This window comes from Narcine bancroftii, chromosome 8 (assembly GCF_036971445.1).
Source record: "Narcine bancroftii isolate sNarBan1 chromosome 8, sNarBan1.hap1, whole genome shotgun sequence".
NCBI lineage: Eukaryota > Metazoa > Chordata > Chondrichthyes > Torpediniformes > Narcinidae > Narcine > Narcine bancroftii.
In genome coordinates, this window is record NC_091476.1 from 54,532,074 (window position 1) to 54,545,540 (window position 13,467).

The window sequence follows — 13,467 nt, forward strand, 5'->3', positions numbered from 1 at the left end:
AAGAGTTTGTACATCCTCTCCGTTTCTGCATGGGTTTCCTCCGGGCACTCTGGTTTCCTCCTACTGTTCAAATCGTACCAGGGGTTGTAGGCCAATTAGGGATATTTGGGCAGCATAAACTCGTGGGCCAAAAGGCCCTGTTACTGTGCTGTATGACTAAATTTAAATTTTAAATTTAAACTACAAAATTAAGTTCAATAGGTTGATGAAAAAGGGGAAGTTCAAAAATCTTGCAAGCAAAATAAGGCAAAAGGAACAGGGTTAGGATTGGAAGTTTTAAACTTCCCTCATACTAACTAGAGCACCATTAGTTAACAGAGGCCAAAATTCCTAAACTGCATTCAAGATCATTTTTCTTTTGCTGGCACATGTAAAACTGAACAAATGGGAGAGAATTTTTTTTGTACTACAATACTTCAGGTAGAATTAACATAGTTAAAGAAAAATAAGAACAAAGGTTCAAAATTGGTGTACAATTTTACTAAAAAGTGATTAATCGAAAGTAGAATAGAAACAGTTACTTGAAGGCCAGTCAATGTCACAGCATTTCATAGAGGTTCAAGGGCTCCAGGGTAAACTTATTTCCACAAAGAAAATGAGTAGCAATCCCAAGCCAATCAAGAGGTACTTCAGGTAATAAGGAGCATGGAGCGAAGCATAGAGCGAACAATAAAGCAAATAAAGGAAGTTAATGTCAGACTGAAAGATTATTAGAGTGGAAAGCCTGAAAGAGTACAGCAAGTGTGGAAATACAATTTCAAAAGGAAAAGGGAATGACAAAGTGCTCATTATGTTTTTTCGTCATACACATTACACAGGGGACTGAGACCTCCCCTACCGACCATATTACTGGCAAATGTCCAGTCACTGGAGAATAAAATTGATGACCTGTGCGCAAGGCTACTCCTCCAGAGATAACTAAGACAAATCTCAGTTGTTTGCTGCACCTAGACCTGGCTAATGGAGAACACACTAGACACCGCTATCCGACCAGACGGTTTCACTATCCATAGACTGGATTGGAACCCAGATTCTGGAAAAGGGAAAGGAGGAGGTGTGTGCTTTTTTTTGTTAATACTGGCTGGTGGACAGACACTAGAGTTATGTTGACCTCCTGCTCTACAGCCTTGGAGCAAATCTCAATTAAATGCAGATCCTTCTATATTCCCTGAGAGTCACATCAGTGACTCTCACCGGAGTTTACATCCCTCCTAATGCCGATTGCAGGCAGGCTCTTGCGGAGCTGCATAATGTGGTCAGCCTGATGCACTACAAATCTTAGTCAATGACTTTAACCAGGCCTATGTCAAAAAGAATCCTGCCTAACTACCACCAGCATGTAACCTGTTTACCGGAGGTCCCAGCACACTTGATTACTGCCAGTCCAAGATAAGGAATGCCTACCTCATTCTTCCCCGAGACTGCATTTTGTCAAGTCTGATCATCTGGCTACGCTCCTTCTGCCTTCATCCAGACAGAACCCAAAAAGAGAGGCCTTAGAGGTCAGGATAGCTAGAAAGTGGTCGCAGGAGGCTGAAGAATGGTTACAGAACTTCATCGAGCCAGCGAATGGACAGTGTTCAAGAACTCGCCTGGGAGGAGTCATGTGATGGAGTAGAGGCCAGTAGGAGAATACCAGCCCTCTTCAGAAAAGAAGAAATAAAGTGAAGAAAATACAAAGTTCAAGAAACACAAAACATAACAAATAAAAGAAAGTTGGAGAGAAAAGAAAGAAAATGGCACCCAAGAAGGAAAAAGTAAAAACAATGGGGAAAAAAGAAGACACTGAAAGAGAAAGGAGAAGGCCTTACCTGCATGAAGAAACAAGTAGCCATCATGGAGAAGAGAGCTCGTTCTCCAAGGTTGGTGACGACCCCACAGAGTCGCGACCTCCTGACCGCTGGACTGCAAAAATGGCTCTCTGAGCCAAACAAAAGCGAGCAGTGTGCACACTAAGGAAAAAGAGAACACCAACGGAAGGTGGGCCCAGCTGAGGAGTGAGCAAACACAGCGCGACCAGCTGAGGGATGCCCGACACCAGGGCTCTCAGCTGGAAGAAGAGGAAAGCAACAGGAGGGAGTGATAGGAAAGAACAGCAACAGGAGGCCCAACAGATGACTAGCCCAGAAGGAGAGGACCAACAACAAGAAGCCAAGCAAGAAGAAGCCCAGCAAAGTGAGGCAAGCAACTCAACAGGAAAGTCAGAAGAGACACAGATACAAGGAAGAGAAGTAGAAGACACAAAACACAGGTGCAGACACAGAAGAAGAGGAATAAGACCAAGCACTGCACAGAGAAATAGAAGGTAAAATAGATGGACAGAATATAGATTTTTAAAAATTTCAAGAACAAATGAGAGCATTAAAATTGACATTAGAATTCAGTGAAATGAAAAGTACAGAAGAAAAAGTGAGTAGAATAGAGCTGGTCATGACAGAAATAGGGAAAAGATTAGAAAATGTGGAAGAACGAGAAATGGCTGTAGAAATGGAAGTGAATGACTTAAGAAGTGGAAGAAAGTGACAAAAAAGTTAAAGAGTTACAAGAGTTGTTAGCTCAGAAGATGGATATGATGGAAAACTGTAGTAGGAGAAACAACAAAGATAGTGGGACTAAAGGAAGATGAAGAAGGCACAGATATGAAGGAATTTATAAAAGAATGGATCCCAAAGGTCCTGGGAATGACAGAAATACAGGAAGGAATGGAAATAGAAAGGGCACACAGAACACTAGCCCCGAATCCACAGTCACAACAAAAACCAAGATCCGTTTTAGTAGAATTTCTGAGATACACGACAAGAGAAAATATATTGGAGAGGGCAAGGAGAAAAATTAGAGAAGACAAAAAAACCCATTGGAATACAAAGATCAAAAAATATTTTGTTACCCAGACATAAGTTTTGAACTCTTAAAGAAGAGGAAGGAGTTTAATACAGCAAAATCGATCCTATGGAAAAAAGGTTATAAATTTATGCTAAGATATCCAACTGTGTTTAAAATATTTATCCTGGGAGAGCAAAATAGACTGTTCTCGGACCCAGAGGAAGTACGATAATTTGCAGAATGCCTCCAGAATAGAAGGAGAGATGAAGAGATGTAACAAGAACAAAGAATGACAATAAAATAGATATAAAGATGTAAAAATAATGTATAAGTAAGAACTAAAGAAGGGAAAGAAAAGGGAAGAAAGGAAGGGGGTAAAAAGAGGGTGAGGTTTGTTATATGTGAAGATAAAAGTCTTTTCTGGAGGGGGTTGGGTGGGAGAGAATAACCGTCATTGCGAAATCAGTTGACGCTTGTGAGCGGGTTCACAATCCAAATGGAGAGGGGAGTTGTCGTTGCCCGGCAAGGGATAAGGGGCAATTCGGGGAGGGGGGGGGGTACATTTAGGGTTAAGGGAATTTTAGATGTGGGAATTGTTGAAGTATTTTATGTTTTAAAAGTGTTGTCATACATTGAGTTCAAAAAGGGAAAACTGAGAGTAGAAAATGGGGGAAAAGGGGAAAGGTGGTGGTGAGGAAGCGGAAATGAGGTGTAACAGGACATGAGATGCCCATGTTGAACTATATGACTATAAATTTTAATGGAATACATAACCAAATTAAACGAAAAAGGCCATTAAATTTCCTGAAAAAAGAAAAAAATATATATAGCATTTGTGCCAGAAATGCATCTAACTGAAATGGAACATAATAAATTAAGGAGAGACTGGGTAGGGCACGTAGCAGCAGCATCATATAATTCAAAAGCCAGAGGTGTAGCTATATTAATTAATAAAAATATACCAATCAAAAGAGGAGGAAATAATAGATCCAGCAGGGAGGTATGTAATGATAAAGTGTCAGATTTATTCAGAATTTTGGAATTTGATCAATATGTATGCACCTAATGAAGAGGATCATTGTTGTTCGTTATATACATTAATGATCTAGATGATGGGGTGGTGAATTGGATTAGTAAATATGCAGACGATACTAAGATAGGTGGAATAGTGGATAATGAAGAAGGTTTTCAAGGATTGCAGAGGGATTTGGGCTGCTTAGAAAAGTGGGCTGAAAAATGGCAGATGGAATTTAATGCTGATAAGTGTGAGGTGCTTCATTTTGGTAAGAAGAATCAGAATAGGACATACGTGGTAAATGGGAGAGCATTGAGGAATACAGAAGAGCAGAAAGATTTAGGAGTAACGGTACATCGTTCCCTGAAGGTAGAAACTCACGTTAATAGGGTGGTGAAGAAGGCTTTTAGTATGCTGGCCTTTATCAATCATTGCATGGAATATAGGAGTTGGGAGGTGATGTTGAGATTGTATAAGACGTTGGTGCGGCCTAATTTGGAGTTCTGTGTGCAGTTCTGGTCGCCTAATTATAGGAAGGATATAAACAGAGTGGAGAGAGTGCAGAGAAGATTTACCAGAATGTTACCTGGGTTTAAGCATCTAGAGTATAGGGAGAGATTGGACAGATTAGGTCTTTATTCTTTGGAGCGTAGAAGGTTGAGAGGGGATTTGATAGAAGTATTTAAGATTATGAAAGGGATAGACAGAGTGGATGTGGATAGACTATTTCCATTAAGAGGAGGAAAGATTAAAACAAGAGGACATGAGTTAAGAATTAAGGGGCAGAGGTTTAGAGGTAACAAGAGGGGGAACTTCTTTACTCAGAGAGTGGTAGCCGTGTGGAATGATCTTCCGGGAGAAATAGTGGCGGCGGAGTCAATTGTATTATTTAAGAAAAGGTTGGACAGGTATATGGATGAGAAGAAGATGGAGGGTTATGGGCATTGTGCAGGGAGGTGGGACTAGAAAGGGGTGTTTGGTTCGGTGCGGACTAGAAGGGCCTAATGGCCTGTTTCCGTGCTGTAATTGTTATGTTATGTTATATGTTATATTTTTTTGAAGATTGTAGATACGCAGGGGAATATATTGATAGGATGGGATTTTAACCTTAATTTGGATCCAATGTTGGATAAAACTGGACAAAAGACTAGCAAAAAGAATAAAGTGGCTATTATGGTTAAATCAATGCAGGAAATGAAACTTATGGATATATGAAGGAGGCAGCACCCAAGGGAGAAGGAATATTCAGATTATTCGAGTAGACATAAAACATACTCAAGGATTGATATGTTTTTGTTGTCGGCACATATTCAAGGGAGAGTTAGGTAAACGGAATATAAAGCTAGATTGCTATCTGATCACTCACCCCTGTTATTAGCAATAGAACTGGAGGACATCCCACCAAGAACATATAGATGGAGGTTAAACTCCATGCTACTTAAAAGACAGGAATTTAGAGAATTTATTGAATGCCAAATTAAAATGTACTTTGAAATAAATATGGAATCAGTGAAAGACAAATTTATATTATGGGATGTAATGAAGGCCTTCATTCGAGGGCAGATAATAAGTTATGTAACTAAGATGAAAAAGGACTACAGTCGGGAAATAGAACAGTTGGAAAGGGAGATAGTAAGTACAGAAAAAGAACTAGCAACAAGGGACGATATAACAAAAAGAGAATTGGCGGACAAAAAAAATAAAATACAAAACATTACAAACGTATAAGGTGGAGAAGAACATAATGAAAATAAAGCAAAAGTATTATGAGCTAGGAGAAAAAAATATACAAAATATTAGCCTGGCAACTTAAAACAGAACAAGCTAAAAGAACTGTATTTTGCATCAAGGAAAAAGGACAAACAAATTACATATAATCCAATGGAGATTAATGAGAACTTTAAAGAATTTTATGAACAATTATACCGAACTCAGAATGAGGGGAAAGATGATAAAATAGAAATTTTTAGCTAAAATTGAACTGCTGAAATTGCAAGAAGAGGAACAAAACAAACTGATAAAACCATTTGAAATAGAGGAAGTACAGGATATATTAAAAAAAAACTGCCGAACAATAAAACGCCTGGAGAGGATGGATTTCCAATAGAATTCTATACAACATTTAAAGAGTTATTAATTCCTCCTCTCCTGGAAGTAATGAACCAGATAGAATAAATACAAAACTTGCCAGATTCATGTAAGACAGCAATAATTCTTCTTAGGCTTGGCTTCGCGGACGAAGATTTATGGAGGGGGTAAAAAGTCCACGTCAGCTGCAGGCTCGTTTGTGGCTGACAAGTCCGATGCGGGACAGGCAGACACGATTGCAGCGGTTGCAGGGGAAAATTGGTTGGTTGGGGTTGGGTGTTGGGTTTTTCCTCCTTTGCCTTTTGTAAGTGAGGTAGGCTCTGCGGTCTTCTTCAAAGGAGGTTGCTGCCCGCCAAACTGTGAGGCGCCAAGATGCACGGTTTGAGGCGTTATCAGCCCACTGGCGGTGGTCAATGTGGCAGGCACCAAGAGATTTCTTTAGGCAGTCCTTGTACCTTTTCTTTGGTGCACCTCTGTCACGGTGGCCAGTGGAGAGCTCGCCATATAACACGATCTTGGGAAGGCGATGGTCCTCCATTCTGGAGACGTGACCCATCCAGCGCAGCTGGATCTTCAGCAGCGTGGACTCGATGCTGTCGACCTCTGCCATCTCGAGTACTTCGACGTTAGGGATGTAAGCGCTCCAATGGATGTTGAGGATGGAGCGGAGACAACGCTGGTGGAAGCGTTCTAGGAGCCGTAGGTGGTGCCGGTAGAGGACCCATGATTCGGAGCCGAACAGGAGTGTGGGTATGACAACGGCTCTGTATACGCTTATCTTTGTGAGGTTTTTCAGTTTGTTGTTTTTCCAGACTCTTTTGTGTTTACATCCGGTACCGCACGGATGGCAGTCTCTTCAATCTGAGGCGCCTGCAAGCTCACACCAAGACACAAGAGAAACTTGTCCGTGAACTACTCTTTGCAGACGATGCCGCTTTAGTTGCCCATTCAGAGCCAGCTCTTCAGCGCTTGACGTCCTGCTTTGCGGAAACTGCCAAAATGTTTGGCCTGGAAGTCAGCCTGAAGAAAACTGAGGTCCTCCATCACCCAGCTCCCCACCATGATTACCAGCCCCCCCACATCTCCATCGGGCACACAAAACTCAAAACCGTCAACCAGTTTACCTATCTCGGCTGCACCATTTCATCAGATGCAAGGATCGACAATGAGATAGACAACAGACTCGCCAAGGCAAATAGCGCCTTTGGAAGACAGCAATAATTACAGTAATACCAAAGACGGGGAAGGATCCATTAACACCAGCATCATATCGACCAATATCTCTACTTAATTCAGACTATAAGATAATAGTGAAATTATTAGGGTACAGATTGGCCGATTATGTACCAAAAATAGTAAAACAAGATCAAACTGGATTTATTAAGAAAAGACAAACAACGGATAATGTCTATAAACTTATTAATCTAATTCATGTAGTTCAAGGAAATAAGAAGCCAACAGTGGCTGTTGCTTTAGACGCAGAAAAAACCTTTGCCAGAATAGAATGGAATTATTTATTTAAAGTATTACAGAGGCTCAATCTACACGAAAAATATATTAATTGGATTCTTTGGCTTGGCTTCGCGGACGAAGATTTATGGAGGGGGTAAAAGTACACGTCAGCTGCAGGCTCGATTGTGGCTGATAAGTCCGATGCGGGACAGGCAGACACGATTGCAGCGGTTGCAGGGGAAAATTGGTTGGTTGGGGTTGGGTGTTGGGTTTTTCCTCCTTTGTCTTTTGTCAGTGAGGTGGGCTCTGCGGTCTTCTTCAAAGGAGGTTGCTGCCCGCCAAACTGTGAGGCGCCAAGATGCACGGTTTGAGGCGTTATCAGCCCACTGGCGGTGGTCAATGTGGCAGGCACCAAGAGATTTCTTTAGGCAGTCCTTGTACCTTTTCTTTGGTGCACCTCTGTCACGGTGGCCAGTGGAGAGCTCGCCATATAACAGGATCTTGGGAAGGCGATGGTCCTCCATTCTGGAGACGTGACCCACCCAGCGCAGCTGGATCTTCAGCAGCGTGGACTCGATGCTGTCGGCCTCTGCCATCTCAAGTACTTCGATGTTAGGGATGAAGTCGCTCCAATGAATTTTGAGGATGGAGCGGAGACAACGCTGGTGGAAGCGTTCTAGGAGCCGTAGGTGATGCATTATATAATAGACCATTGGCGAAGGTAACAGTAAATTGATATGTATCGAACCAATTTAAATTAAGTAGGTCAACTTAACGGGGATGTCCATTATCCCCCCTCATTGTTCACTTTAGCAATAGAACCATTGGCAGAACTGATAAGCACAGAAAATAAAATAAAAGGGATAAAAATAAAGGAGGAGTATAAAATCAGTTTATTTGCAGATGACATCATAGTATACATAACAGAACCAAAAATATCAATAAAAGAACTACATAAGAAATTGAAGGAATATGGAGAAATATTGGGGTACAAGATCAACACAAATAAAAGTGAAGTGATGCCAATGAGTAACACGGATTATACAGAATTTAAAAAAGAATCACCACTTAAAAAGTAAACGCAAGCAATCCGATACCTAGGTATTACGTTAGATAATAACTTAAGCCACCTGTACAAATTAAATTATCAGGCACTAATAAAGAAATTGCTGGAAGACTTAGAACATTGGAAAGAATTACCGCTAACATTGATAGAAAAGGTAAATTGCATTAAAATGAATGTCTTCCCAAGGATACAATACTTATTTCAATCGTTGCCAATTCCCTTAACAGAGACATTCTTTAATGAACTAGAGAATAATAAGGAAATTCTTGTGGAAAGGGGGAAACCGAGGACAACGTTAGATAAATTAACAGAGATGTACAACCAAGGTGGCTTGCAGTTACCAAATTTTAAAAATGATTATAGAGCAGCACAATTAAGGTATTTATCAGATTTTTATCAGACAAGGGAAAAACCAGATTGGACTAAGATAGAGCTAGATAAAATAGGGGAGAAGGTACCGGAACATATACTTTATAAGTGGGATGAAAAGCTGATACTATATAAAAGCTCACCAGTATTGCATAATTTACTCAATATATGAAATGAAGAAGATTCACTTAGAAAGGAAAAAAACAAATTACCAACTACCAAAATTATTATTGACGCAAAATCAGCTAATCCCTTTTACAATATATAACCTTTCCTTTAGAGAATGGGAGAGAAAAGGAATTAAAAGAATAGAGAATTGTTTTTTGGGAAATAATTTATTAACATTTGAACAAATGAAGTACAAATATGGAATTATTCATGGTACAATGTTTGCATACTATCAAGTGAAAGCCTACTTAAAGGATAAATAGGGAAACAAACTGAGATTACCAGAAGGAACCAGCTTTGATGATGTGATTACAGAAACAATGATAATAAAAAGATTTATAACGAACATGTACATCAAGCTGCAAGAGAAGCTATGTTGATGAAATAAGCTATAAACCCAAACAAAAGTGCGAAAAAGATTTAAACATGGGAAAAGCTATGCTCTGGAACCAGGAAGAATATAATAAACAGAAGGTTACGTATGATACAGTATAATTGGTTACACAGGCTATACATCATGCCCCAAAAGTTAAATAAATGGGATCCAACATTATTAGATAGATGTTTTCACTGTAAGAAGGAAATGGGAACAACAGTACATGCAATTTGGGCATGTGAGAAAGTGAAAAAGTTTTGGGAAGATCTAAATTAGGTATTAAGTAAAATCACAAAAAGCAACATACCAAAAAATCCAGAGATCTTTCTTCTAAGTAATATAAGAAGAATTAGGCCTCAAACTGGATGAAGCACAAAAAAGATTTATTATGATAGCCTGAGAGTAGCAAAAAAATGTATAATGTCAACTTGGAAATCAGAAGAGAACATGAGAATACAGCAATGGTACATGGAAATGAATAAATGTATTCCATTGGAAAAAATAACATATAACTTAAAAAATAAAGTCACATTATTTAAACAAATTTGGAAACCGGACATGGAGCACAACAGAGAGGGCTTGCCTCAGACCTCCACCCCCTAAAATTATAAGATGACGAAATGACACAATTTTTTCTTGTTTGTTTTCATTGTGTGATGACATTGTTTAATGGTTTTATTGTATTGCATATGTTGAATGTTTAATGGGTTTGGGGGGGGTGGGAAGGGGGGAGGGAAGGTAGGGGGGAAAAAAGGGGAGAAAATGCCACGGTGTATATTTAAGAGGGAAATGTTTGTATGTATTTTGATTGATACGGTTCACAGTGTGAAAAATTTTAAAAAACTTTAAAAAAAAAGGATGAGCGACTGATCTCTTGATTAGAGAATACACAGTACGATGCAGCAAATGGCATTGATGACGAGGAAGATTTCAGTAACTCCCCTGCACTAAGAAGTAACAGTCCTTGGAACAGCAAAGCGCAATCCTAGTCAGGAGAGTAAATCAGAAAATCCCACACCACAGGCCTCTCAATAAACAGAATATATCAGTTTTAATACTAAATTTTGTGCTTTCCCCTTCTTTATCCAGGCTGCAATCCAAAATTTATTCTTTTAAAATGTCTGCTTTAAGCAGTATTGTAATATTAAATCCCCTAATTTGATTTAGTGAGTAATTTGATTCAAAGCTTAAGAAAAAAACTCGAGCTGGGATTATAAGCCATGCAACCCACTATATTTTGTGGGCATTTTAGTACGACAGGTTTGTGGTTCCTTTTTTGTTTTTCCTGAGTTTGAATTGTTACTTTCATGGGACTTTCATGGTGATGATCAGGTTTTGAAGGAACCCATTGCTGGTCAAATTTTTGCTTGTGTATTTATGTAAGCTTTTTATAAAGGGGACTTAAAATATCATTTTGAGCAGACACAATTTCATTCACATAAATGTTCAGCACAAAATGAGTCTTTGTGTCATTATACGGATGTATTTTATGTATGCTTTGCCATTAAGTGTGCCAATAAACAAATGGTAACAAGAAAAAAAAACTCTGCTGTAAACCTGAATGAGTGACAAAGGCTGGTGATGAATTATATCAGCTCCTGTCTGAGCAGTGGATACATTCCAGTTCACCTATCATAGAAACAGGTCTACAACAGATACCATCTCATTGGCCCTATACAAAGCCCTGGAACATCTGGACAGCAAAGATGCATGCATCAGGATGCCCAGACCGTGGCCAAAGTCCTGATGAAGGAATTGATTCCCCGCTACGGGATCCCCAGAGGGATAAATAGCAATAGAGCAACCCATTTTACAGGAAAGATAGTTGTAGCCCTGACTGAGATAATGAGGGATCCAATGGTGTTCAGGCCAGAGATATTTCAGAGACAGCCAAAAGTGAAACTTTGAATTTCACCATCCCCTCAAATAAAACAGACTCCCAGAGACTTGTGGGCCTCCTAAGTTATTGGCAGCAGAACCTACCCCACCTTACCATACTCTTTGAACCACCCTATAGGGCCTCCCATAGGAAAGCCACATTCCTAAGGGGACCAAAACAACAGGCTGCATTTGAACAAGCACTGCCCCTTGCCCCCTGCCCACTTTTAAATTACAGATCTTGGCCAGTAAAGTAGGTGCTGAATGGAATCTCCAACAGAAGATCCAAGGGTGCAGAGTCCTGCTAGTCTTCTGGAGAAAATCTCTGCCTGGTGCCGCCACTCCCTACAACCCATTTGAGACCGGGACATCAGCCAACACTTTCCTCAGGGTTGTTTATGATTTAGCGAGCCCCTGTACAGTGACACTGAACTGACGACTGACCAACCAGACAGTTCGTCATGAATTACAAAAAAAAATCAGCAAGAGAACAGCTGTTGCTCTGGAAACTATCACTGGACATTCTATCTTGTCAAGCCTTCAACTTTTTAAAAATTGCATGTTTTGCTGTGGTTTTTACAATGCATAATGTCTCTAAGTACACTCAGAGAAACTGAAATTTATAGATACATAATCCCAGTGTGGATGTAAAGTTACAGTTTGTGAGCTGTCCAGTCAATGGTAGGAAACATCGTATATATTTTGTTTTCCAATGATGGCATCACCCCAGAAACTCCCATTAACAGAAAAACACTTCATGGGGTGGGGGCTATGAGAGCCTTTATTTAAAAACTCTAAATTGGCTAATTTTACGAACTGACTCTTCCTGGCTAACGTTACAGGAATCTAACGCAGGCACTTGGGGTCCCCGTTGAAAGAGAACGTCAGCAGGAATGGCATCCTGGTGTCAAACATCAGCCCAGAAAAGCAGACACCCCAGGTACATCCCGGATGTAGACCTGCTGGCCTGCCCCCTGCCTCACCATGGGGTAGCACAGTGACAGGCACCTGGGCTCTGTGCCTGAAGAGTACCCAAGCATGACCAAGGCGTGGGATGCGCAAGCCAAGAGAGGGCTCTGGCACCTGATGGATAACCTTGTACTGCCTGCTCGCAGACATTGGTAAGGATGCTCACATTTGCCAGCTAGCACAGTGACAGGCAGCTGGGCTCTGTGCCTGAAGAGTACCCAAGCATGAGGCCAAGGCGTGGGATGCGCAGCCCAAGAGAGGGCTCTGGCACCTGATAGATAACCTTGCACTGCCTGCTCGCAGACATTGGTAAGGATGCTAACATTTGCCAGCTAAGCCAGAGAACTCAGCATAGGAGTTGGTGACCAAATAAATTCCTTTTTCTATCCTCCCCTCTGACACTGGATAGCAGCTCACACAGCACCCTGCCCCATTGGTAACACAATAACCCTGTTTGGTCAGGGGTGTGGGGACTGGTGAGGTGTTGTCATTGAATTTGACTTTGTGCCTTGTCCAGCATTCGGATGGCACTAGTGAACATATTGACCCACTTGATCAGTATTGTTTTTTTTACATGTTTTGACGTAACATACATAGTTATTGTCTCATGAATGGTAAGTGGTGTGACCTCCAAGAGGTGGATTGTATTGGGAACCTGGAGGCAGGTAGAAGATTATCACATTGCACACCGCCAGCAATGCCTCACTCCCCTTATTAACTATACCCGTTTGGATAGACTGATTAATGAAAATGACCAAATTACCCACCTGATGAAAAAATTAGGACAAACCATAAGTCAAGCCCGAGTGGATTTAATTTACAAGGAGGGACAGTTGATCCGGGTCGCAGACCAGGTCACTCAGCTCTCCATCCATCATTGGTGGAATATTTGTAAGGGATGGTCCCCTAAAGCTAACACTGCACCCAATCGTCGGTCTGATTATTGCCCTGTTAGTAACAGTTACTCCTGATTAGAAGCCTATGGATAAGACTTAAGCGGCTGATATGGCAGGTAGAGAAGAAGGAAAGAAAGGTACAATATAAGTTGTTAAAGGTGACTGAAAGTCCTAGAAGGGGAGAAGGAGAAAAGGACATATTGATTTAGTGGAGTTAGCTATGGGATGTTGATCTCTGGATCAACAAAGAGTGAAGTGTGGAGGAAAATCTGAACACAAAGGGTTAAGGGTTCACCCATAAGTTGCTTAACATACAAGAGTCAGTATTGCTTAAGTGGAGGGAGGGAACCTCAGGGTTGCGATTTAT

General features: G+C 40.7%; 1 protein-coding gene across 1 annotated transcript in view; it reads right to left on the reverse strand.

The window, feature by feature from the left end:
- LOC138740702 (leucine-rich repeat and calponin homology domain-containing protein 2-like) overlaps window positions 1-13,467 on the reverse strand; it is a 177,239-nt gene that overhangs the window by 20,089 nt on the left and 143,683 nt on the right.